General features: G+C 32.4%; 1 pseudogene; it reads left to right on the top strand.

The window, feature by feature from the left end:
- The first annotated feature begins 379 nt into the window (after positions 1 to 379).
- LOC111290113 (aldehyde oxidase GLOX1-like) lies at positions 380 to 27,080 on the top strand (annotated as a pseudogene).
- Positions 27,081 to 27,179: the final 99 nt, after the last annotated feature.

Genomic DNA, 27,179 nt, shown 5'->3' on the forward strand with positions numbered 1-27,179 from the left:
TAAGAAAAATTCAAAAAAAAAATTTTTTTTACCTGAACCGGACCAATCAACGGTCCGGTCAATGCCTGGTTCGGTCCGACGGTTTGGCTCGATCTGGTTGGTTCAGCGGTTTGATACCGGTTCGGTTTGGTCTGGGCGGTTCGATTCCGGTTCAATCAGACCGGTCAGAACTGATGAAGGAAGCAGGTCGTGAGTCGGGTGCCAGACCCCGGGTCGGGTCGCGAGTTGACACGCGGATCCTCCTAGGCTGAAAGGACGTCATTTTGACCCTATGCCCAAAACGATGTCGTTTTGCTTTTAATTTTTTCTATAAATAACTTGAAAATTTTTTTTTTGTTCATTTGGTCCTGTTTTCAGAAAAACAATGAGAAAGAGAGAGATGGCTCTGGGAGAGGGGTTCGACCAGTCGTCGTCCGATCGTCGGATTGCCGTATCGGTCGTCGCCTGGTCCACCATCGACGGTGGTCGCCAGTGATCAAAAAATGGTCAGAAGGTCATGAAAACTCCTCGAGACGCCTTCTTTCCAGATCCGATCTCTTTTTCACCGGAAACAACCTCGATCAGCGTAGATCGGGGCTCAAAGTTTTTGTTTTCAAAATTTTTTTTGTTTGTTTTGTTGACATAAGATTGATGCAATTTTTTTACTTTTACAGGTAGCTTCGACGCTGGGTTCCTCCCTACGGGGAGGACTGTGCTATTTTTTTTTTGTTTTGTGTAAATCTATTTTCAGTTTGGGTGCTTTGGGAGGGTTGTGTGAAACTGAGTTTTTTACGCGTAGGAATGAGGGTCTGTCTGGGGTTGAATGGGGATTCCAGAGGGAGATTGAAGGGGATTTCAGCCAGCTGCTTCTCTCGCTTGAAGGGGAAATGGCAGGAGATTTTTAAAAGCTTCAATTAGGGGGATCTAGGTGGCTGAAGGGTAGTTAGTTAGTGGCTATAGGGTGGCTGGTCGGGAGGCTAGATGGGAGGCTGGTCGGGGAGTTGGTCGGACCAGTTCGGCGTCGTACCAACCCCTTAACTTTTGTTTTATTTTCGTTTCTTTTGTTTGTTTATTTTTTTTATTTTTTGTTTTGTTTTGTTAAATATTATTATTATTAAAATAAAATAGCAGACCCAGACAAAATCAGTGTCTACAGCTGCCCCTCTTTACACATTACTGAGAATCAAGAATAGGACAAAGATAAAGACAACGATTTTGTCTGAAGATAAATCATGATTTGATTTTTTTATTTGATTTTTTTATTTTTTTTAAAAGGTTCCTCTTAGTAGAGGCTCAACAACTTTAAAATCTCATCTGAAAAAGCTCCTCTCAACAGAGGCTCAATAACTTTAAAAATTCTCATCTTGGAAAAGCTCCTCTCAGCAGAGGCTCCATAACTTTAAAATTCTCATCTTGGAAAAGCTCCTCTGCTCTCAGCAGAGGCTTAACAACTTTAAAATTTTTTCTGAAAAAGCTCCTCTCAACAGAGGCTCAACAACTTTAAAATCTCATCTTGGAAAAGCTCCTCTCAACAGAGGCTCCACAACTTTAAAATCTCATCTGAAAAAGCTCCTCTTAACAGAGGCTCCACAACTTTAAAATTCTTATTTTGGATAAGCTTCTCTCAACAGAGGCTCAACAACTTTAAAATCTCATTTGGAAAAGCTCCTCTCAACAGAGGCTCCACAACTTTAAAATCTCATTTGAAAAAGCTTCTCTCAACAGAAGCTCCATAACTTTAAAATTCTCATATTGGAAAAGCCTCTCTCAACAGAGGCTCCACAACTTTAAAATTTTCATTTTGGAAAAGCCCCTCTCAATAGAGGCTCAACAACTTTAAAATCTCATTTGAAAAAGCTCCTCTCAACAGAGGCTCCATAACTTTAAAATTCTCATATTGGAAAAGCCCCTCTCAACAGAGGCTTCACAACTTTAAAATTCTCATCTGTTTTCAAATTTGAGTTCTCATCTTTGAACAAGTAAATTTCTCTCTTTTGAATTCCTTTGTTTGATCATCGTCTTTACCAAAATCTTGTTTTTCATTAAGAAATGAAAATTTTCTATCTTTGTTACAACTTCTCATGAATGCATGTACTGAGTGCTCATAATGCAATACATGTAATGCAATCAAAATCGTTCATTGTAGTAAAAAGGTTCTCGAAATCTCTCGCTTTCGATTTTTTTTATCTGAATTCTTATATGACCTATCTGTTCTCAACATCTGACCATAATATTTTTTTTCAAAAGTCTGCAACATCAATGTCTTATCATGCTTTTCTCATCCTTTTTCATTTGCCTTTGTCAACTTTAAAAGTAATGTTGAGATCTTTCATGTTTGTTTTTCTTTTCATCATTTTAAGTTCAAGACAAATAAAATGTAATCACATTTCTCAAATGGACAAAAATATCAGATAAGGATAAAGGAAAGGATAGGCATTATTTTCAAAAGAAAGATAATGTATTTCATATGGCTGATAACAAGTGTATGTCAAAGTGTTTGAATTGAAATAAATGTGTCAAAAGAATAATCACAAGATAATCATGAACAAAATATTCTCAGATTCTTTCTCTAAAACTAAATTAGACGACTTCTTTGATCATTCAGAGTTCGTCAAACTACACTTGTCCCTGTATTATGGGATCTTTTCTTGATGATGTTTCTGCTTCACATCCAAGCTGCCTTTTCAGGTTTTCAGCTTAGATAAGTCATCATTTTTTTTTCTTTTTCTTTTTTTTTACTCTTTTTTTTAAGCAAAATATTTCTTCACAACATCTGAATTTATTGGGGTAGGTTCATTTCTGCCAAAATCAATGCCCCACCAGAAAAAGGCCTTTTTCACACATACGGGCCTTTCCAATTTGGTGTCTATTTCCTCCGATTATCATGTTGATTTGGAAGGATTCTTTTTAGCACTAAGTCTCCTTCCTTAAAGCAACGGGGACGAGTTTTCTTGTCATGTGCTCTCATCATCCTCTTTTGATATAATTGACCATGACAAAATGCTGACAATCTTTTCTCTTCGATGAGGTTTAACTGCTCGTAGTGATTTCGAACCCATTCTGCTTTCTCTAACTCTACCTCTATCAGGACTCTAAGTGAGGAAATTTCCACTTCGACCGATAGCACAACTTCCATTCCATATACCAAAGAGAATGGTGTAACCCCAGTAGATGTTCTGACTGACGTTCTATAAGCATGCAAGGCAAAAGGTAACTTCTCATGCCAATTTTTGTAAGTCACTTTCTCTAGGATTCTTTGGATATTCTTATTCGCAGCCTCTACTGCCCCATTCATTTTTGGATGATATGGTACCGAATTACGATGGCAAATCTTGAACTGAGTGCATACTTCATTCATCATTTTGTTGTTTAAATTTTTGGTATTATCAGAAATAATTATCTCTGAAAGCCTATATCTGTATATTATCTCTCTTTTTATGAACTTACATACCACAGATCGGGTCACGCTAGCATATGATGCAGCCTCTACCCATTTGGTGAAGTAATCAATCATCACAAAAATGAATCTATACTCGTTCGAAGCTTTTGGAGTGATGGGACCAATGACATCCATACCCCACATTGAGAATGGCCAAAGAGGAGCTAGAACGTGTAATGTTGATGGTGAAGCATGAATCTTGTCAGCATAAATTTGACATTTATGACATCTCCTAGCATAATCAATACAGTCGCCCTCTATTGTCAACCAATAATAATCGATCCTCATAATTTGTCTAGCCATCATATGACCATTTGCATGTGCCCCACAAACTCCATCATGCACTTTTTCAATAATCTTCTTTGCTTCAACTGCATTTACACATCTTAAGAGCACTTGATCTCGACTTCTTTTGTAAAGGATATCTCCATCAATGAAGAAACTCATAGCCAATCTTCTGATAGTCCTTTTATCATTTTCTGTTGCATGTTTTGGGTATTGCTGGCTTTTAATGTATTGCATGATATCATGATACCATGGCCTTTCATCAATTTTTTTTTCAACACCTGAGTAATGTGTTGGTACATCTTTCACATCCAGCTTTATGGGTTAGATTTCAGTATTTACATCTATTTTGATCATTGCAGCTAGAGTAGCTAGTGCATCAGTAATTTGGTTTTCCTCTCTAGGTAGATGCTCAAACTGAATTTCTTTAAATTGCTTGACTAACTCCGAGATGTATTTATGGTACTGAATCAGCTTAGAGTCTCTTGTCTCCCATTCACCTCGTAACTGATAGATGACTGGAGCTGAATCTTCAAACACATCTAACACTTTGATCTTCTTTTTAATTGCTGCTTGTAGACTTATAACACAGGCCTCATATTCAGCCACATTGTTTGTGCAATTAAAATTTAACCTGGCTGTGATGGGGTAATAATGTTCATCAGGAGATATCAAAATTATCCCAATACCATGACCCAAAGCATTAGCAGCTCCATCAAAATACATCCTCTATGATTTTTCAACAGGTTCATTTTCTTCAATGGCCATCACATCTTCATCAAAAAAATCTAATTTCATTGGCTCGTAATCTTCAACTGCACGATCAGTAAGAAATTCAACTATTGCACTCCCTTTAATAGCTTTTTGAGTCACGTAAATGATATCATATTCTGAAAGCATAACTTGCCACCGTGCTATTCTTCCTGTCAATGAGGGTTTTTCGAAGATATACTTAATAGGATCCAGCTTTGCTATGAGCCAAGTAGTGTGATAAAGCATGTATGTCTAAACCTTCGAGCTGTCCAGATTAATGCACAACACATCTTCTCTAATGGTGAATACTTTGACTCATAATCAGTGAACTTCTTGCTCAAGTAGTAAATTACTCTTATCAGTTTCATCTCTTTGCCCCAGCACACATCCCATTGAATTTTCATGCACTGTCAAGTATAAAATCAAAGGTTTTCCTGGCATTGGTGGCACCAACACAGGTGAATTTGACAAGTATTCTTTGATCTTATCAAAAACTTCTTGGCATTCGTCATTCCATTCTCTAGGATCATGTTTTCTGAGAAGCTTAAAAATAGGATCACACTTATAAGTGAGTTGAGAGATGAAGCGAGCAATATAATTTAATCTCCCTAAGAAACCTCGCACTTCTTTTGAGGTATGAGGAGGAGATAAGTTTTGGATGGCTTGTATCTTATCCGGGTCCACTTCGATTCCTTTTTCACTGACTATAAAGCTCAATAGTTTTTCTGATTTGGCTCCAAATGTACATTTGGCAGGATTCAACTTCAACTGAAATCTTCTCAACCTATCGAACAGCTTTTTGAGATTGACTATATGATCTCTCCTTCATGAGATTTTACAATCATATCATCCACATACATTTCTATCTCTTTATGCATCATGTCATGAAAAAGAGTCACCATTGCTCTTTGATAAGTAGCACCAGCATTTTTTAACTCAAAAGACATGACTTTGTAACAGAATGTTCCCCACATGGTCATAAATGTAGTTTTCTCCATATCATCTCGAGCCATCTTGATCTGATTATAGCCTGAAAAACCATCCATAAAGGAAAATATGGAGTGCCTAGCAGTATTATCTACTAGAGTATCGATGTGAGGTAAAAGAAAGTTATCCTTGGGGTTTGCTCTATTCAGATCTCGATAATCGACACACATTCTCACTTTTCTATCTTTCTTAGGAATTGGCACTATGTTGGCTACCCATTCAGGATATTTTACCATTTCTAAAAATCTAGCATCTCATTGTTTCTTCACTTCTTCTTTAATTTTCAGCAGCATCTCTGGTTTCATGTGCCTTAGCTTTTGCTGCATCGGCTTACATCCTAGTTTTAAAGGTAACTTATGCTCTACAATATTAGTGCTAAGTCCTGACATATCCTGGTAAGTCCACGCGAACATATCTACATATTCTCGGAGTAGCTCTTTTAGCTTTTATCTTTCAACTGGTAAAAGAGATGTACCAACTTTGACCTCTTTTTTGTTCTCACCATCTCTCAAATTTACTGATTCAGTAATTTTTTGGTGGAGTTTAATTGGCTTATCTTCATGTTCTATTAATTTTAACAAATCAAGAGGCAGTGTGTAGTTATCTGAATCTTCCTCATTATCAAGTTCATCAACATGAATTAAGTTTTCAAAATCAAATCCGAGATTATTGTCATGATTATCTTCGTGTTCATTGTTTGAGACCCTGTAAAAGGGTAAGATGAGGAGAATATTGGCACACAAAAATAGAATGGCAAGAAAATGATGGAAAGAAAAGAATGAAAGGTAAAATGAAGATAAAAATAATAGAAGAAATGTGGATGCATCTTCTAAGTCTTTTATTAAAATGACAAACATAAACACACCATAAAAGATCTCCTAATACTCGTAGAAAGTAATTAGGGATTTAAAGTTTTCACATTACTTTTTCAAAGTTTTAAAAACAACAAGCAGCTCTGTAACTTTTCAATTATCCAGCTCAAAATTTGAAGGATAAGGGTACACAAATAGCTCTTCACTTTGACTCTTCTTTTCTCCATCATCCATCATTTGAATGGCCAGCTCTGAAAATTTTTCCACGAATCCTGCACTTGAGGCTCCCGATAAATCTAGATAAATGTATCCTCTCGAGTGAAAAGAATCATAAAGGTATGAAATGACTATAGGCTCTGACTCCGGCTCATATCCCTTAAGATTAGCTATCTTTTTATCTCTTTTCTCATTCACCATTCTTACTCTGTCTCCTCTTGTTGGTTTATATCCCAAGCCAAATCTGTCTCTCTTTTCATATATGATCGATGGCTTCATGATTCCTTGCAAGTTCTTCTCAAGTCTGGTTTCAGGTTGCCATCCTATCTTGATAAGCTGTTTGACTACCATTTTAGTAGTCGTAGATAAGTGTGGTGAATATAATTTAGATCCTTCAGCTATATATGTTGCATTGGCAATCTTGAAGGATCTATAAGAGCATTCTAGAGCTTCATTTGTCGATTCCACATAAAGAGTATTTATCGATTGAGTTACCAATAAATCTTCTTCTCCTACCACACATGTTAAATTCCTTTCAACAATGAATTTAACTTTCTGATGTAATGAAGATGGGACAGCACTTGCTATACGAATCAATGGTCTACCCAATAAATAACTGTATGAAGGAGAGATGTCCATGACTTAAAATTTCACGTTGAAAGTACATGGGCCAATCTGTAATGGCACTTCTATATCTCTCAACACCTCTCTTCTGGTTTCATCAAAGGCTCTCACTATCATATGACTAGGTTTCATATAAGATCCATCAACAGAGAGTTTTACTAGAGTAGTCACAGGCATAACATTGATGGATGAGCTATTATCAATCAAAATTTTAGTCATTATATGACTTTTACATTTCACAGTAATGTGAAGAGCCTTGGTACTTTTTTTACCTTCAGGAGGAATCTCTTCATCACTAAAAGAGATATAATTTGAAATCATCAAATTACCAACAAGCTGTTCCACATATTCAACAGAAGCATTGTGAGATACATATGCTTGATTTAGCACCTTCAGCAAAGCATTACGGTGTGACTCTGAACTGAGCAATAATGACAATAGTAAAATTCTAGCTGGCATCTTGTTAAGCTGGTCTACCACGCTATACTCACTATGTTTTATTAACTTCAAAAATTTACCTGCTTCACTCTCAGCTAATAGCTTCTGGCATTCTTTTTTTGGGGTTACGTCAAGACCATTCTGACTTTCATTTTCTTTTCCTATCTTGGCTTTCTCTTTTTTTAGCTTTTTCTAGAGCCTCTAGGGTATAGCACCTGCCACTTCGAGTTATGCCTCCTACACCCGTTATGTTAGCAGTATTTGGGTTGACTACAACATCATAATCATACTTTCAAGGTACTGCTTTATCATTTTGATATAAAAAAAGATCAAAAACTTTAATTGTCACCACTGGTCAAGAGACGGGCTTTTCTAACTTTGATGTTGGCTTCTCATCATAATAGATAGTTACCGGTCTACGTACAAACTTATTCTTTGAATCAATGGTAGACATTTCAACTTTCACTAATTTTTCTCTCTCTTGGTAAAACTCCATTCGACCTTTATCTATCAATTTTTACACCTCCTGACGAAATTGATGACAATTCTGGATAGAATGCCCCAGAATACCACTATGATAATTGCAGCTTTCAGTTGAGTTTATTATTTCAGAGTAATTTTGAGGTTCTATTGGCTTCAACATGTCAGTTTTGACCAATACTTCGAACACCTTAACCATAGGAGTTTTGACCTCCTCTATTCTTCTTTTCACATAGCTTGTTTGCCCATTAATCAAAGCATTTATTGATGATCTAGTATGATTTGGTAGAGGGTTCCCATTGACATTTGGAGTCCCTTGTTGGTTAGTATCAAAATTTAATACTCCTTCATTGATTAACCCCTGCACTTTACGCTTCAAAGCAGTACAATTCTCAGTGGAATGACCTGAATTTCCATAATGATAATCACAATATACATTGGGGTCATACCATTTGGGAAACGAAGGTTTCATAGGTTCAATGATAACAGGAGCAAGCAGATATTTCTCAACAAGTTGAGGATACAAATCTATGTATGCCATGAGAATGGGATCGAAAGTGAGTTTTTCTTGGGTATTTCTTGGGACTCTTAGACTACTATTAGGTCTCCAGTCTGGTCTTATAGGTACAACAGGACGATTATAGGAATAAGTGGGTGTTCGAAAGGATGGCTAAAAATAAGGTGAATAAGCTGGTTGTGGTAATGACAGGTATGGTTGATATGAATGAGGGATAGATGTAACATGGTTTATAGAAGGGTAATGGGTTTGATAGACTGGTACAGAGTAGGGTGTGAAACCTCTAAATTGTTGCCCTACAAAGTTTACTGCTTAGGCCTCATTCTCTTTCTTTTTGGGAGCTTCACTTTTTCTTGCTTTACTTGTCTCTCCTGCATCGAGCTTACCATTTTTTATGGCATTTTCAATGATCTCACCTGATATCACCATATCTACAAAGTTCTTGGTTGCATTGCTTATCAATCTCTCATAGTACGGTGCTTTCAAAGTGTTCACAAATAAAACAGTTATTTCTTTCTCAGTAAGAGGAGGTTGAACTTGTACAGCCACGTCTCTTCATCTTTGTGCATACTTCTCAAAGTTTTCAGTTGTTTTCTTTTTCATACTTTGAAGGGACAGATGATCTGGAACTATATCCGTGACATGCCGATATTGTGTAAGGAATGTCTTTGTAAACTCTTGCTAAGAACGAATATGAGTCCTATCTAGTTGGACATACCATCTAGCTGCAGAACCTTTAAGACTATCTTAAAATATATGCATTAACAACTTCTCATCTCGAGCATATACTGTCATCTTTCGACAATACATGGTGATGTGGGTCATTGGGCATTTTGTGCCATCATATTTTTTAAATTCAGGGACCTTGAATTTAGGTGGAATTACCATATCTGGAACTAAATAAAGGTCAGTCGCATCTGTGAAGCCATAAAAATTCATTCCCTCTATAACCCTAAACCTTTCTTCCAATAACTTCATCTTCTCCCAGGCACTGGTATCTTCTACCTTTTCAGGTGTCTGTATCCCTAGCTTTTCTCTTTCCTTGGGATCATCCAAATCAGGAACTAAGATCGACTCAGGTGGTTTTTCCATCATAATGGGATTAACAAAATTTTGAAATTGTCCTGGAGTAAGTGTGGATGTTATTCCTGGATAAGGATTAAGATATCCACCGGGAGTAGGAATTGGTACTCTAGTTCCTTATGAAGGTTGGTTCAGTCGTGGCTCAAACCCTGAAGGATAGACAGGATCTACCATATCTGGCGATTGTTCTTGAAAGCTAGGATTTTCTTCCACTGCTTTTCCTTTGTCAAGTTTCCTGAGCATATCCATTATTGTACTAAGATCTTCTTTTAGTTCTTCTTGAGCTTTCTTAATTCTCTCAAATCGACTGACCTGTTCTTGCTCCATGATTCTTGTCTGTGTCCTGGTATTGTATGAATGACGAATAGGGTGGGTTAAAATTTTTGATGGGTGAACTATTCTTGAACCTTTATTACCACAAAGTTTTTATTTTGAAAAAGAAAAAAAAATTAGAATGCTATGTGTTAAAAATTTTATTTTATGAAAAATGATGTATATGATGCATGAATGCAAGTGAGAGATATTTGTTCTTGGACAAATTTCAACATTAGAAATTTTTATTCATCCCATACAACTTTTATTACATAGGATTTACCATTCTAGAGTTATATCCATAAAAGCATTTGACTTGCTCATTTACCATTCTAGAGTTATATCCATAAAAGCATTTGACTTGCTCGTAATGGTCCTTCACCTCATCTAGAAAGTTCACTAGGTGCTGTCCATGTTCTCCTATGGGATTGACTTCTCTTCTTAATGCTTCTACCTTTTCAACCATCTCTCATGCTTTCCTCACTGCCTTGCAAACTTGATTAGTCAAGTGCTCTATGTATTGTTGCCTCCCTAAGCTTTCTGCCTTCCATCTCATATGAGCATCCCTTTCTGAATCACATGTGAAGATCCAATCTTTTTTCCTTCTATGCCACTCATCTATCATTGCTGAAATATGACTTTTGTGGTTTTGTAGTTGTAGCTCTAACCTTTGGATCACTTGGTGAAACGATTCTTTTTCATTCAATACTTCAAAGTGTTTTTTTTTCTCTCTTTTACGAGCATGACTTTCAACCAAACATGTACATTATACGACTCACATGGCACACTGATTGAGGATGAGCAAATCTGTAGTTCTATGGGATCCATGAAAACTTCTTAAGAGAAATATGTTCTAGAGCAAATATCTCGATGCAAAATTGTATGATATGATTAATGCAAAAAAAATGAAACCAAATCAAGTTAGTGTGGTTCGAAAAAAAACATTTTTTTTATTTTTGTGTTTTGAGATTTTTTTTTTGTTTTGTTTTGTTTCATATTATACACAACATTTATTCTTAGGTATTTCCTACAAGAAGAAAGACAAGGCTCTACATAAGGCTGGGTTCTAGGCTTATTATATGCTGAGTTTGGATTGACAGGGTTTAAAGGTTCCCAAATTGTTTCTCACTGTCGTCCATATTGGTCTAGTAAGGCACCCCGATCCTCACCCATTACAGGCTACGAACGGAAAGGGTTCAATTCGAGTGAAAGTATTTCGTTTGCCATTGCGGAAGTTATCACCTCACGAGAGCAATAGGTACTTTACTTCCTCTTATAAAGGACGAAACCCGGGTATAGAGTTTATGTATGAGATGCATCGTGCCATTATGTGCAAATATATCCTAATTTATTTACAGTAATATATATAAAAAATAAAACATAAGAGGCATAGTAAGAGAAATGTGTGAATTTTTTTGCTTTTTATTTTTTGATTTATTTTTTTTTTATTTTTTTTTTGTTTTTTTTTTACTAAAAATAAAGATTTAAAAAATTGATTAAGACTTTTTAAATCAAAATTTAAGGATAACAAGTAGTTAATTTTGGCCTGATTCTCGAAAACAAAAGGCATCCCCAACGGAGTCGCCAAGCTGTCGTAATGGTTTTGTGTCCGCCCGACGAATTTGAAAACAAAATAAAAAATAAAGGAGTCGCCACCAATCTTTTTTTGGCTAGGTGCGATTAGCCACCTATTAAAACATATCCTTTTAATGAAATCTTAAAATTAATTAAAATTTATTAAAAAGATAATTTTACGATCTACGAAACAGTCTAGGTTCGAGAGTCGGTTACGTGTGGAGAAGGATTAGCACCCCCACAGCGCCCGTTAAAAACGGTACCAATTAACAACATGTTATCCTTTGATTTTGATAAAAACAGTCTTATTTTCAGTATTCGAACAATAATTTCCTTGATTTATTTATTTATTTTTTAAAAAATTATTCTCGAGAAAAATAAATCAAAACCTTTTTATTGAAATAATTCTTAAAATGTTTCAGTACGTTAGTAACATTAAAAGAACTCTCTCTCACCTAGAGATTTCTTGAAGCATTTATACTCGAAATACTTTTAGAATCTCATCTTTGGAGACTCGAATTTATTTTTCGTAAGAAAATGTCATGTTAAAAAAAAAATTATTCTCGAGAAAAAATAAATTAAAACCTTTTTATTGAAATAATTCTTAAAATGTTCCATTACGTTGGTAACATTAAAAGAACTTTTTCTCACTTAGAGATTTCTTAAAACATCTCTATTCAGAATACTTTTAGAATCTCATCTTTGGGAGGTCTAAATTTACTTTTTGTAAAAAAAAATGGCATGTATGCAATGCAAATAATAACATGTTGATGCACACATTTTATTCTTTTTCGAAAATTTTATTAATTGTTTTATTAATTTTTAATTTTAATTGAAATTTTGAAGAAAAAAAGGAATTTAATCATATTGAAGATTTTCTATAAATATTTCAATACGCTGGTAATATTTTTTTACCTGAACCAGACCGATCAACGGTCCGGTCAATGCCCGATTCGGTCCGACGATTTGGCTCGATCTGGTTGGTTCAACGGTTCGGTTTGGTCTGGGTGGTTCGGTTCCGATTCAGTCAGATTGGTCAAAGCTGATGAAGGAAGCGGGTCGCGAGTCGGGTGCGCGGACCTCGGGTCGGGTCGCTGGTTGATGCACGGATCCTCCTTGGCTGAAACGACGTCGTTTTGGCCCTATGCCCAAAACGACGTCGTTTTGCTTTTAATTTTTTCTATAAATAACTTGAAAATTTTTTTTTTGTTCATTTGGTCCTGTTTTCAGAAAAAAAATGAGAGAGAGAAAAATGGCTTTGGGGGAGGGGTTCGATCGATCGTCGTCTAGCCGTCGGATGGTCGTATCGACCGTCGCCTGGTCCACCGTCGATGGTGGTCGTCGGTGATCGAAAAATGGTCAGAAGGTCACGAAGACTCCTCGAGACGCCCTCTTTCCAGATCCGATCTCTTTTTCACCGGAAACAACCCCGATCAACGTAGATCGAGGCTCAAAGTTTCTGTTTTCAAAATTTTTTTTGTTTGTTTTGTTGAAACAAGATTGATGCAATTTTTTTACTTTTACAGGTAGCTTCGGCGCTGGGTTCCTCCCTGCGGGGAGGACTGTGTTGTTTTTTTTTTTTTATTTTATGTAAATTTGTTTTCGGTTTGGGTGCTTTAGGGGGGTTGTGTGAAACTGAGTTTTTTACGTGTAGGAATGGGGGTCTGTCTGGGGTTGAATGGGGATTCCAGAGGGAGATTGAAGGGGATTTCAGCCAGCTTCTTCTCTCGCTTGAAGGGGAAATGGCTGGAGATTTTTAAAGGCTTCAATTAGGGGGATCTAGATGGCTGTATGGTAGTTAGTTGGTGGCTATAGGGTGGCTGGTCGGGAGGCTGGTTGGGAGGCTGGTCGGGTAGTTGGTCGGGGAGTTGGTTGAACCAGTTCGACACCGTACTAACCCCTTGACTTTTGTTTTATTTTCGTTTCTTTTGTTTGTTTATTTTTTTATTTTTTTGTTTTGTTTTGTTAAATATTATTATTATTAAAATAAAATAGTAGACCCAGACAAAATCGGTGTCTACAATCCTAATTGTTCTAAATTTTTTGACTTATGGTATTGTCCTAGTCGTTTTTTATTTTTCAATTTACTGTGTTATCTCGATTGTTCTTTATTTTTTGACTTGCAGTGTCATCTCGTTCATTCTTTACCACTTGACTCATGGTTCAATCCCAAACCTTAAAACAAAAAAAAACCAAAAAACAAAAAAAAAAAACTTTTAAAGAATCCTCAAGTTACCTCTAGACAAAATTATTGTCTTTGTCTTTGTCTTTGTCTTTGTCTTTGTCCTATTCTTTATTCTCAGTAACATACAAAAAGGGACAACTGGAGGCACTGAATTTTGTCTGAATTTTTCAAATTAGGACCTGATTGTTAATTTTATTAAAATTAATAATTAAATATTAAATATATTGGTAATAATTAATTAAAAAAAAAGATAATGGTGTTATGCACGGCACCACTATATCTTAACTACCTTAACCCACTTCTCTATGCACCAATCTCCCTTTTATCAAATAGCCTTGCCCATATCTTATGCCTAGTCACAAAAATAAAACCCAATACACCCACCAAGTTGGTTCAGACCATCCAAGAGGATAAAAAAAAATCCCTTGCAACTCTCATTTAACCAACCTCTAAGCCATTGCAAATCAACCCCATTCACTACCTGTGCCTTAATCTAAACTAGCCACCAGCCAACCCATGGCCAAACAATAAAAAATACCACAAAAAACCACTAAAGCCTTAGACAAGAACCTTATGAAAACCTTACCTGAAACTAGTCCCAGCCTTCACTACAGCACCCACCATCACCAGGACCGAATAACCACTTAACCTCTACGTGCACACCACCAATGCTATGGCCCCTACACAAAAGAAAAAAAACACCCTTTAACCCAGTCGAAACACTTTCACCACAATCAATTCAACACACACTGTCATTATCACCAAACAAATCACAGTTAACCAAAAATAAGCCAAAAGAAAAACAACAAATAAAGCAAAAATGATAAAAAAAAAAAAACCACATCCTCAGGAGGGGAATTCAACATCGACGATGATGAAGAAATGCCAAATCGATGATTAAGAGGAAAAATGGTGTAAAAACAAAAAAAAAAAAGAGATAAGTCAGTTTCGTCTAAAAAAATAAAGATAAGGTGGTTCACGGTGGCAATGAGCTTTGAAAAGCTCTTAGTTAGTGAAAAGGTAAAAAAATGAATAAGAGAACAATATAGTAAAAGAGCATGAAGATCAGACAGTGGATGAAGGCTAAAAGGTTATTCGAAACTTTGGATTTCAAGTTTAGATCCAAAAATGTAAAGGAAAATCTATGAAAAACAAGCATCGAATTCATGATGAGAAGTCCAAAAACAGCTTTAGGTCAAAATTTTTAAGTAAAAAGAGTTTGGCTGGTGGCGACCACCAATGGCAAATGGCAGCTCCTTCGCCAGGAACGAGGCTATATAGGGGGCTCTAGTTTAAAAAAAAAAAGGGATTTTTTTAAGATAAGAAGGAAAAAATGAAATTATATATAAAAAAAAAAAACCTTGATACTTATAGTACAAAAAAAGTCAAACAGGTCAATTTGACCTAACTCTTTTGTGACCAACGAACTCATCCAACCTAACTCAGATGATCGACCTAGACTTGTTGCTGCATACCAACCCATAACCACTAAGCCCAACACCAATTGTTATGGCTTGCTTACTCCTTGATCTAGCCCAGTTCAATTTAAGCTAAACTTGGGCCCATCAAATTTGGGTCAAGACTTTGTTTGGTATAATTTTTCTCTTTTAAACTCTATTATTTAATGCATTTTTATGCACACACACACACACATATATATATACATATTCAAATATAAAAAATAAAATGATTCTTGTAAAATTAAAATTATTAATACTTCTGTTAATGTTTCTTTAAATTTTCTATTGGAATTATTATCATTGCTGTAGAAACAAAAATATAAAAATATTTTTTTTAAATGAATAAAAATGAAGATTTTAGAAACCCTGCCTAGATGTTGTTGGAGGAAATTATAAATCATGCGTTAAAATTTAATAATTTCACTTAGATGTTAGAAAATTATTAAATATTAAAATAATAAAATAATAAAAGATTAATAAATTAAATAAAGTTTTTATGGAAAAGGAAAATAAGTAAAAACATAATTTTTTTAAAAAAAATAGATAAGAGAAAATAAATAATAATAATAATTTTAAAAAGAAAGAAAATATATAAATATATAAAAATCTAAGTTTTAAAATTTTTTTTAAAACGAGTTTGCTCCAAAAGTCTACCTAAATATCGAAGACTTTTAGAGAGGCTCGTAAATTTAAGAATTGAAAGCCTAAAGTGAAACCCTAAATCTAAAGCTATCCAAAACCCCAAACTAGTTTTAAATTTTTTAAGGATTTGCATGAAAACCTTTTATGAAATAATTGTTCTTAAATGTTGCCTAAATGATGGGATATTTAACAAAATTTATTTCATTAAGAATTTTTATACATTTTTGTAACTCAAAATAAATTCATTTTGTTAAAATAAAAATTTTGATAAAAATAATAAATAAACAATAAAAAAGATTTTTTAAATATAAATAATCACACACAAACTCTACCTAGAAGTTAGAAAGTCCAAGTGATCTTTTTATATTTAAAAACTCAATTCTTAAATTTACATTTTATCATCATTTGCATATGTTTCGTTTTAGACTAATGTGTTCATTTGTAATGCATATATATGTTTTTTCTAATTGTGGATGTTCAATATTAGTTATATTATTTCTCATTTTTACTACATAAAAAATTCTTAAAAATTAGTTTTAAACAAATAAAATTAAAATAGTATTCTATGAAATATAAATATTGGTATTCTGCCTAAATGTTAAAGAGTAGCCAATAATGATCATTTATAAAAAAAAATGTTATTTTATTATTTTTAAAAAGAATGTTGTGATAAATTTTAGATGAAAAGACTATCTTTGAATTCTGTTTTTATGTCAAAAAATTCAAAAGTATTTCTTTAATCTAAAATTTTCATCATTTTCCTAAATAAAGAACTTTAATAAAATTACTTTCTTTTTCAAAACATAAAAGAAATTATTGTTAAATTTTAAATCGAAACCATTTTATCCAACACTGAAAATGATGCATAATTAATTGGTACTAATTTATGGGCATTGTGGGGTGTTAATCCTTCCCTACACGTAACTAATTCTCGAACCCAACCTGATTTTTTGGAGATCAAAATTTATCTTTTTGATAAACTTTAAACATATTTTTATAGTTTTATTTAAAAAATAAACTTTTAGGTAACCAATCACACCATAAAAAAAATTAGTGATGACTCTCTCTATTTTTCTTGGTTTAAAATCTTTTCATCTAGTAGTCCCAAAACCTTTATGACAACCAATAAGTTGTTTTTGGCACTTACCAAGAAAAAAATTGTACTGAGGTTGGTTTTTAACAATAACATATGTAATGAACAAGGTTAGGCAATCACTTGAGAAGAATGCTTGGTGATTTTTGAATGCCATCAAGAATATATCAATTATTCATATTTTGTGAATGCTTGCTTGGTGAATGCTTGGTAGTTTTTTGAATGCTTATTTGGTTAATGGTTGCTTGGTGAATGCTTAGTGAGCTAAACAATAATATCAATTTCATTATGTTTAGATTTTGTTGTTTGTTAATATCATTTCATATTTAAATTTATACAAATTAGTTGATATTATGGATTCTAAAGAACATATGTCATCCTCTCTCGAACATGAAGAAGAACATATAATTGACACGTCTTCTTTGAAAAAATGAAAAGTTAGGGGACATGGTAAGTCGCATGAAGCAACAAAAAAAAAATACATGTTGACTTGAATGCGAATGGGCAGCCTATGTTAAGTGGTGTAGCAAAGATGACTAGCCATAGTTGATGTGTCATCCACAGACAATATCCATTAACTACGAAAGTTGGAGAAGGTTCTAGATGATTTATAAAAGCGTATATGAGATTCAGTTGTGATAAGTTATAATATTCATATATAAATTTATTAATTATTTGTGTATTATTTATGAAATGCAAGTATGCTCGTTATTGACATATCTTTATTTAATTTTTTAGGAATGCTTTGATGTCCCAACTGAGTATAAGAAAGTTATGTTGTAATCTACTGGGTTGAAATTTAGATACTTTAAAAACAGATTGACAACAACATATATTTTACCAAATGCTGACAAACAAAATTGTTGGTTCATCTCCCATCAACATATTCAGATGTTATTGGTGATAAAGAGTGGACAAAGTTTGTTTTAGCTTGTCTATCAAATGAGTTCAATGTATGCTTAGCAATCTTCTTTTTTTTTTCATAATACATTGTTTGGGGTGAGATCTTTATTATTGTTTTATTGATTTTGTTTTATGCATAGAATAAAGTAAGCCCAAAAGAAAATATAGGCCTATCTCACTATTGAGCATAAAAAAAAGGATATGCAAATGTGAAGTATAAACTTGTAATTATTTTTTACTAGTTATTATACATATGGTTTTAGATTATAATGAAGTTACCAACTTATATTTTCATATGGTTCAAGAAACATTCAGCTTCAGCGACGAAATATTAAGATAGGATGTTTGGAAAAAAGCTTATATATCAAAATTTGGAACATATGGGAATGAAGCAACTGAACAAATGGCTAAGAAAATTATAAGTTCATTTTATATTTATATCTTAATTGTTAGTTTGATATTTATGCATCTTAATAAATTATATTTATTGACGTTCGCATGTTATGTTTTAAGACAGCATTGTTTTAAGATTCCCAATCAGTGAAATTCTCACTAATGAGCTCAAAAATGTTATAACCATAGCTTTCAGTTCAAAAAAATAGACCTGACCATATTAAGGAAGTTAAGAACTTTGTTTCTTCATGAACTTATTTTAAAACTTAACCTAAACCCCCCACCTCCAAGACTGTTGATTTTATAGCCTTAATAGAGAAGCAATAACAACAACTTGATGAGCAATAGTAACAAATTGCTACATTAGAGGCACAATTTGCATCAATGTGAACTAACATGATTTCGAGTCAGTCTTTTATCAACATTCTAAGAAATGAGAGAGATCAAGTGTTTGAGCAAACTCCTTATTTGGTAATGATCGTTCTTGTGATTTTTTTATTTTTTATTATAATTATTTATTAGATTATTATATTTCATTTCATATAAAAATATTTGATTTTTGTATGTAACAAGTTTTTCAACCTTAGATAATCTCACATGCAAATTTTAATATGTTTGCGCTATCCAATATGCACATCAGCATTTACTAAGAAGATCGATTATTACCATCAATGTCAAAGATGGACTATTTGATTATTTTTTGACATCGTAGATTAGGCTAAAAGAGATTTTTAGATTTTATAAGAAGATGGAGATCTCAACTATTGAAATTGTTGTGTACATGAGGTTATCTTATATATTCATTTAAATATATATGATGAATATATTTTCATATATTATGTAAAATCATATGATAATTGAATTTTTTTTCATCATGTAGTCTTTTTTTATAAAAGTGTGAAGAAAAGACAAATGACTAATACTTACAGATTTATTGACTGAATCATATCAATCATAATACTACCACTGTAAATGTTTGTGTTCATTTTCTGGCTCAAGCAATGCAAAAACAGTCCCAATACTTTCTAATGCCTTATAATCCAATGTAATTAATTACTTTGTTAATTACTTGACTATATTTGATAATACAGATTTTATAATTATTACTCGCATTAAATTTTAACATTTTAGATATGATTATGATTTGAATGGGTCATTGGCAGCTACTTGTCATTAAGTACACAACATTTACAATTTACTTTTTTGACTCAAAAAAAAAAAAAGGTCAAAGCCTAAACCCAAGCTTATCAATATAATAAAAATGTATTCATCTTTGTTATGTGAACTACTATATAGTTTTTTAGGAGTATAATATATATTTTCAAGTTCTTTTGTGTTGTTTTAAGGGATTAGGTACTGATGATAGAAAGAAAAAGATAAATTGGGTTACATTTTTAATAGGTGTCAAATATATTAATTTTTTTATTTATTTAAAAGCATTTTGACTAACCAACAATTATTTGAAGGTTTCTCATCAAACAAGAACAACATAATGTGGATATTATATCATCCAATTCATAAAGGAGATTGTAATTAACAATCTTATGAGAACACTAGATAAGGTTAGTATAAATTTGAACTACTAATGCCTGTTTCTATTAACTATAATGATGAAATGTAAATTGATTGACATTCATTCATTATTTATTTTTTCATAGTGGGCTGGAAAGGAACGATTCACTCAAAGACAAAATTAATGAAGTCTAAAATGAATTGTATGACTACATATCCACATTGCACATTGAATATTAAAGACAACGAGTCAGTAATGATAATATATATATATATAACTCCAAATTCTTTTGTACTTCATATGAATCTATATTTTTCATTAATAGAATTCATAATTGTTTCATTTATACAACTATAAACAAATTGTTCATATATACAAATATAAATTGTATCATTTACACAAATTAAAAAATGTTCTATTAATACATAAAATAAAATGGTCATTTATACAAGATAAAATATTGTCATTCATATATGGCTCATATCCAATTTTAACATATGTTTGTCGTATCTAACTTCAAGCTATCTGGCATTATATATATACATGCAATACAAAATATAAATAAAAGTACTTCAATCAATTATGTTTGTTATATCCAAAATCAAATTCAAGCTGTAAACCATACACATAAATTAAAAGTTGTAACTCAATAATACATAACATATAAATGTTATAAAGATTACAAATAAGCTACATGCATCTAGGAGGAAAGTCAAAGGATGGGTGATAGGTATTACATTTATATAACTATTTTCTTATGTAATCCTTTCTAAATGCATGTGGAAGTGTAAAGAAAAAATATACTTTATGAGTATCTTTTGTTATATACTAACCAACAAAAAATATTATATCGGTTGAGAAACCATCAATTTGCATTATTTCATTGAAAAACCATATTCTTCTATCATTACTCTCGACTTCTTCTTGAAAAAAGATGAAATACCCTTAATTTCAGTTTCAGTCTCACAATATGCATGCCTTATATTACCTATAGCTTCAAACAAGTTAGATATTCTGTTGTCGCACCTAGAACGCTTCTTGTATGACAACTTTCTAGTGATGGATAGATTTGTCACATAAACTGAACCTATTTCTTAATCTTCTTTTACTTTTTCCCCCTTATGTGCATTATGAGGCTTAATCTCTAAAAAGTCAAAGCTAGCATCCTCACCAACATTTAATGATTCAACTACATCAGTAGCCGTTTCAGCTTTCTAACCAGTTACTCTACCAGTTCAAAATATAGTAACAAAATCATCAAAGTAAAGGAAAGGTTTATTCCGTAATCCTTTAGCATGTGGATGAGTCTACAAAAAAGTTAAATTAAATACGTATCAAATATTTTGAATAGAAATCAATATTAAAATAACTTATACGTTATGGTAAACTACTTACTCGAACCCACTCATCAAAAATTGATTTCTTAATAGTGATACATTTTTTTTTATCATTTCAACCAAATTCATTTGTATCTTTCATATCACAAGTAACATGATATTGTCTTTTCAGTAGCTTAACACTTAACTCGATGTATGGGTTGGCTTTAAGTTAGGAATAAGGAATTAGTAACTCCAACATCTTTTCAAGATGTCCTAGATATCCAACTTTGAATATTTCATTATTTGCTCTCCATTTACAATCATCTATCAAATAATGTAGGCATTGGATGAGATACGCATCATCTTTCTTTGTTTATAAATAGTCACCTACTAATGAGTTTTGTATTCTTCTTCTTGAAGTATTTTTTATAAGATATCTACGAGTGGTACCAAATGAAGACATTTTGATATCCTAATCATATTGTTAGATATCATGCAACAAACTACATACCAAATCTGAAACCAATGAAGATAAACATATAATTATTGCATGAAGTAAACCAATTGACATGGAAACAAAATAAAAATGATTGTAAATAATAGCCAACTACATTGTACACTCATCAAGAAAAAAATTAAAAATATATATATTAAGAAAATGTAAAAATAAATTGTACACTAAACAATAACGTGCAAACATCTTTAAAACCAATAAAATAGTAAAAAAAAACTACAATGTCCTTAACATTGGAATTGCAACCAATTGGTGAATATCTTTAGTGCCAGATTATCTCTAAACTGAATCCAAGCATCACTTGGCTTAACATCCTTAATTAAATCTTGATGTTTAGATCTATCTGGTTGGCTACTAATCCCTTAAACAACATCAATTTCAATTGGGTCAATTGCCATATCAAATCTAATAAAATTATAAAGAAGGCAACGAGTAGAAATGTTTTGCATTATGTTTTTATTAGATAAATGACTTCTCCCTTAAAATTGCCCATCTAGTTTTCAATATACCAACACATCTATCGATATAATTTTTTGCTTGAGAGTGTTTCATATTGAAAATTTTCTAAAGTGTCGTTGGTTAGTGTCTTGGCTTTCAACTATTCAAGTGGTATCTTTGACCTCTATAAGGTACCAAAAAACTTTTTTCATTTATGTATCAAGAATCATGCAAATAATAACAACCTATTCTAGTATTACAACATTAATACACATAAACAAAAATGTGGTCCATGCAAAATTTAAACTAAAATATTCAAGCTAATGATATGATACTTAACCAATTTCTTCATGTTATGGCATCCTTTAGCATTCTGCCATCTATTTGTAGAATATTCCCAGTTAGGTAGAACATATATGAATTACATTTTTAGTGTGAAAACACTAAGAACATTGGCAGCAATTTCATATTTTTTAGTCTTGTATCTAGGCCTATCAACTGAGCCTACATTCACCTTTATGTTTGTTCCATTTAAGGCACTCAAACAACCCTTAAATCATTTTCATCTATTATTTGTTGAATTCTCTGGTATTGATTTGGGTTTTTTAAACAATAAGGAATGGAGTCTCAAAACAGAATTCAACATAGCATGAAATTACCTACTAATTATTTTTTCAGATTTAGCTACTTGACTCTTCATAACCTTATTTTTTGTATGATGGGCAATGATGTGGAGAAAGGTAATAACTAGTTATTCTATTAACTAGTGCATGTAATCTCCCTTGTATTTGAAGCAAATGACATAATTTTACATAAGTTTTCATATCCATTCTATAATTATCTATACACTATTTATCACTCTAGAAAATCATTGTAGTTAAGTTTAACTCTCTAATCTATAACCTATCATATGTGTTATCAACATAAGATAGTCTACATCTTTTTCTATATTTCATTGCAAGTAATGTCATAGCAACAATAAGTAACATGTGTAACATAGTATCCATCTAATTTAAGTGTAAAATAAGCATTGTTACCAATTGTATCTTCTTTCTTAATGATAAACGAGTTAAACTATTTAGAAGAAACATTTTAGTTAATGTTGAAAACATGTGTGAAAATCAAATATGTATACTTCCTAGATGAAATCTAAGACACATCCAACAAAATTTTTTTAAAAAAAAAACAACAAAACATATATGGATCAAGGACTAAAACCAAAATGAAGAATACATATAAATAACCCACATCTTTTCAATCAAGATTTAAACAAACAAATAAAAAAATATATTTGAATCAAACATATTATGTAGAATAGATAATGATGTAACAAATAGTAGACACACCATTTATTGATAAAATAAAAGATAAACTGAACAGGACAAAGATGAAATCACAAAGGTTGTAGATTATGTTGGTTGAAAAAAAGAAGTTTTTACTTAAAGACTTATGATATTATTTGAAAAAAAGAAAATGGTCTTTGTTATTCGATAAAGTTAAAGACTCCAAATACGATGTTTCTTATGTCGTAAACATCGTTATTGTATTTAAAAATTGAGTTTTAGTTTGATTAAACATAAAAACGTTTGTAATGTCTGAATCTCGATTTTCGAGAAAAAAAATTACATTTATTACGAATAAAAAAATACTGCATTTCTATAAAAAGAAATGCAATAAATAATCTTTGATACTACATTTAAATCAAATATTGTGTTTCCTTCAATGGAAACAATTAAATTCATCAAATATTGCATTTTTGTTAAAATAAATGCAATAATTAGTACTATTCAATTACAAAAAGAAATTACTACTTAATTAAACAAAATTTCAATAAAAAGTAATCACAATTACTGCATTTGTTACTAAAAAATGTAATATTTGACATATGTAAAAAAAAAAAATCCTTACCATACATTGATTTTCAAAATGGTAAAATAAAAAGAATATATTTTTTATTTAGAACAAATGTGGCATAAAAGTAACTTTCTTCTCAGAATCTTGAAAAACAATAAGAAAAAATAAGTTTTCGATTCCGAGACTTTTTTGGCACTATTAGACATATAAGATTTTCCTAAGAATTAGATATCGATAAACCAAATAGAGGAATCACACACAAGTACAGATTTTAGAAAAAAAATTTAGATTCTCTTGAACTAAACGCCCTCTTAATGCTCCCTTTAAATGAAAATTCAATGTTCTTAAATTTTGAAGGTCCACGCCCTCCTTGTATACCATAAAAAACCTTATTAGCTACTCCTAAACATAATGATTAAGGGTGAAAAATAAAATTGATTCTGTATTTATTTGGTTTGAATTGAATTAGTTTTTTTATTTAATTTGAATTAAATTTATATATTAAATGTGTATATTAACTTCAAATCAAATTTTAGATTGAGATATAAAAAATTTTAAAAAATGAATTGAATTATATATTTTTATTAATTTATATATTTTTTCAATTTTATAAAATAAAAATAATTATTTATATCTAAATATATTTAAATATATCAAAAGTTATATCAAAATAACACATATATATAATTAAATTTTAAGAATTTATAAATCAAATTAATAAAATTCAATTCAAATTGAATGAATTTAAAAAAAATAATTTAGATTCAAATTAAATTTTAAAAATTTATAATATTACACGTTATCAAAAATATTAAATCAAAGTTGATTAGACCGAATTATTATTACTCTTTCATTATACCCCTCCTTTAATTTTAACCACACGAGGTGTAAACTGATGGCAGGCTTGGTGCTATCAATTAATCTAAGCTTTTATGACGAGTTAGACTATTTCCTCTTTCCAAAATATATATGCTGACGTCAACTTGTTTTTTTTATTATTCTCAACAACAACTACAGTCACTCCCACTGATCTAGCCACTAATGAGATAGGTACACCTTAGAATAGGGATTTTGAAACTGGTCCGAGTTGAGATATTATTTTATTTGATTTTAAAATATTAATATAAAATAATTTTTTTAATATTTAACATTTTTTAATAATTATAAATTAATTAGATTTCATTGATTATATTGAATTTTGGTTTAAAAATTTTAAAGTACTAATTAAACACGATTTAATTCATAAATCCTTTTAATTTTAATGAAAGAAAAAAAGAATATAACAAAGTAAAGACTGTAAATTATAAAAGGATAATTAGCAGCAATTAATACGTGTAATCTATGCTAATTGATCGGTGATTTTTGAATCAAATAATTGTGACCATGATATTCTTGCGTCACCAAAAGGTACTATCTCCGTTACGCTATTAACCCTAGGCCTAGCATACCCCATCTTCTTTAGTTGTAAAATTTAGCTACCTGGGCTGTAAGGCCACTCACTCTATTATCAGATACGTGGTGTTCTTCTGGTGCATTGTCGCAGGATGGTACTTTAGAACAAAGTGGTGGTTATAGACTCGGCGAAAAAGTTGTCCGACACTTCAAACCACGCATGGGTTGCGACCAGGAAGAGCATCAAAGTGGTCTTCTTTCACCAAGATGGTATGCTACTAATCAAGTCTTACCAGATGGGAACTTGGGAAAATCATTGTCGTTGGTGGGAGATATAATATAACATATGAATTTATTCCAAAAGACTCCAGTTCTAATCAAATACTACCAACTTCCATTCCTAAAAGAAACAAGATATTCACCCCTGGGCCCCAACAACCTCTACCCTTTTCTACATCTCTCAACCGACTGAAATTTGTTTGTTTTCGCCAATGAGCCCGGAATTCTACTCGATTATGTGAACAACAAGGTGATTAGAAGTTATCCTGTAATGGCCGGTGGCGTTGCCCACAATTATCCGAGCACAGGTTCCTCTGTTCTTCTCCCTTTGAAACTCTTAAGCACCAACAACGACCACAACACTAGTACCCCAGTTGCTGAGGTATTAATCTGCGCTGGGACACCTCCGGACTCTACGAGAAGACTAATGTCGGAATCTTTGTTCCAACGTCAAAATCTTGGGGTCGGTTGATAATTACAGTCGCATCTCCAAAATGGGGAATGGAGGAAATGCCATTCAACAGAGTGATGGGCGAAATGAGATGTGCTTATCATAAATGGTGCGGCCCAAGGCACCTCTGGATGGGGTGCTGCACGAGAACCCGTTCTGAATCCAGTGTCATACTGTCCAGACACTCAAAACAGTGACAAAAATACCAGATTTGAGGTATTAAGCCCGTCTATGAATCCTAGACTTTATCATTCAACTGCTCATTTGCTATCAGATGGTCGAGTCTTAGTCGGTGGCAGCAATAGGAATATAATTACAACTTCTTCGCACTTTAACAAACTGAACTCAGCGTTGAAGCATTTTATCCACCATATTTGAGATCGACAAAGCCTCGGCCATCGATCAATGCGATAAAACCTGGGTTGCAGCTAGGTTATAAGCAGAAAGTTTCTCTGGAGTTCACATTGAAGGGGAATGTTAATCAGGCAGATACCTTTGTCAAAATGGTGGCTCCGTCGTTTACTACACATTCAATGGCAATGAGCCAAAGTAGCTAGTATTGGCATTCTACAACAGAGTGAATGAAGAAGACTTCTTCCGGGAACTATTTGATGGAAGGTTGCGCACCCAAGAAACAGCGGCGTTGGCGCCTCCAGGATATTGCCAGTTATTTTTGGTACATGAATTTATTCCTAGGAAAGGGACGTGGGTCCATATTAAGCTGTACTGATTAAGAGCCGTTATATGTTTTTGTAATTCATAATTTTTTTTTTTTTTGAGAATTCTGTAATTCATAATTTAAATATAAGAAGAATTGGATCGTCCATCAGAAGAAGAATGAAAAAATGGGTGAAGCTCTTGAATTGGATTTTAATATAAATGTTTTGGTATATTGTGAATGCAAAGGTCAAGTGTCGTGCATGAGCCAAAAATTTAAACGTGATTCTCCTATTCTTTTAACAGAGAAGGCATACATGTCTCCCATTAAATGAGACTGACCCCCAAGTAATTAAATGCATCATCAGATGGGCCTTGAATAAAATCCGTAGTAAAGTTCGAATGGCCCAGGCCTCGGATGCACAACATTATATAAGACAAAGAAAACTAAGAGCTCTTGTAGTTCTGTTCTCCGTATTTAAGGCACAAAATGAAAAAGGATTAATGTCATAATTAATTTTTAAACTATAATTAATATTTTAAATCATATTTGATGCATAAAATAATGAATAAAATATGATAATAA

Source organism: Durio zibethinus, chromosome 11 (genome assembly GCF_047325235.1).
Source record: "Durio zibethinus cultivar Kanyao isolate XHJ-2024 chromosome 11, ASM4732523v1, whole genome shotgun sequence".
Classification (NCBI taxonomy): Eukaryota; Viridiplantae; Streptophyta; class Magnoliopsida; order Malvales; family Malvaceae; genus Durio; species Durio zibethinus.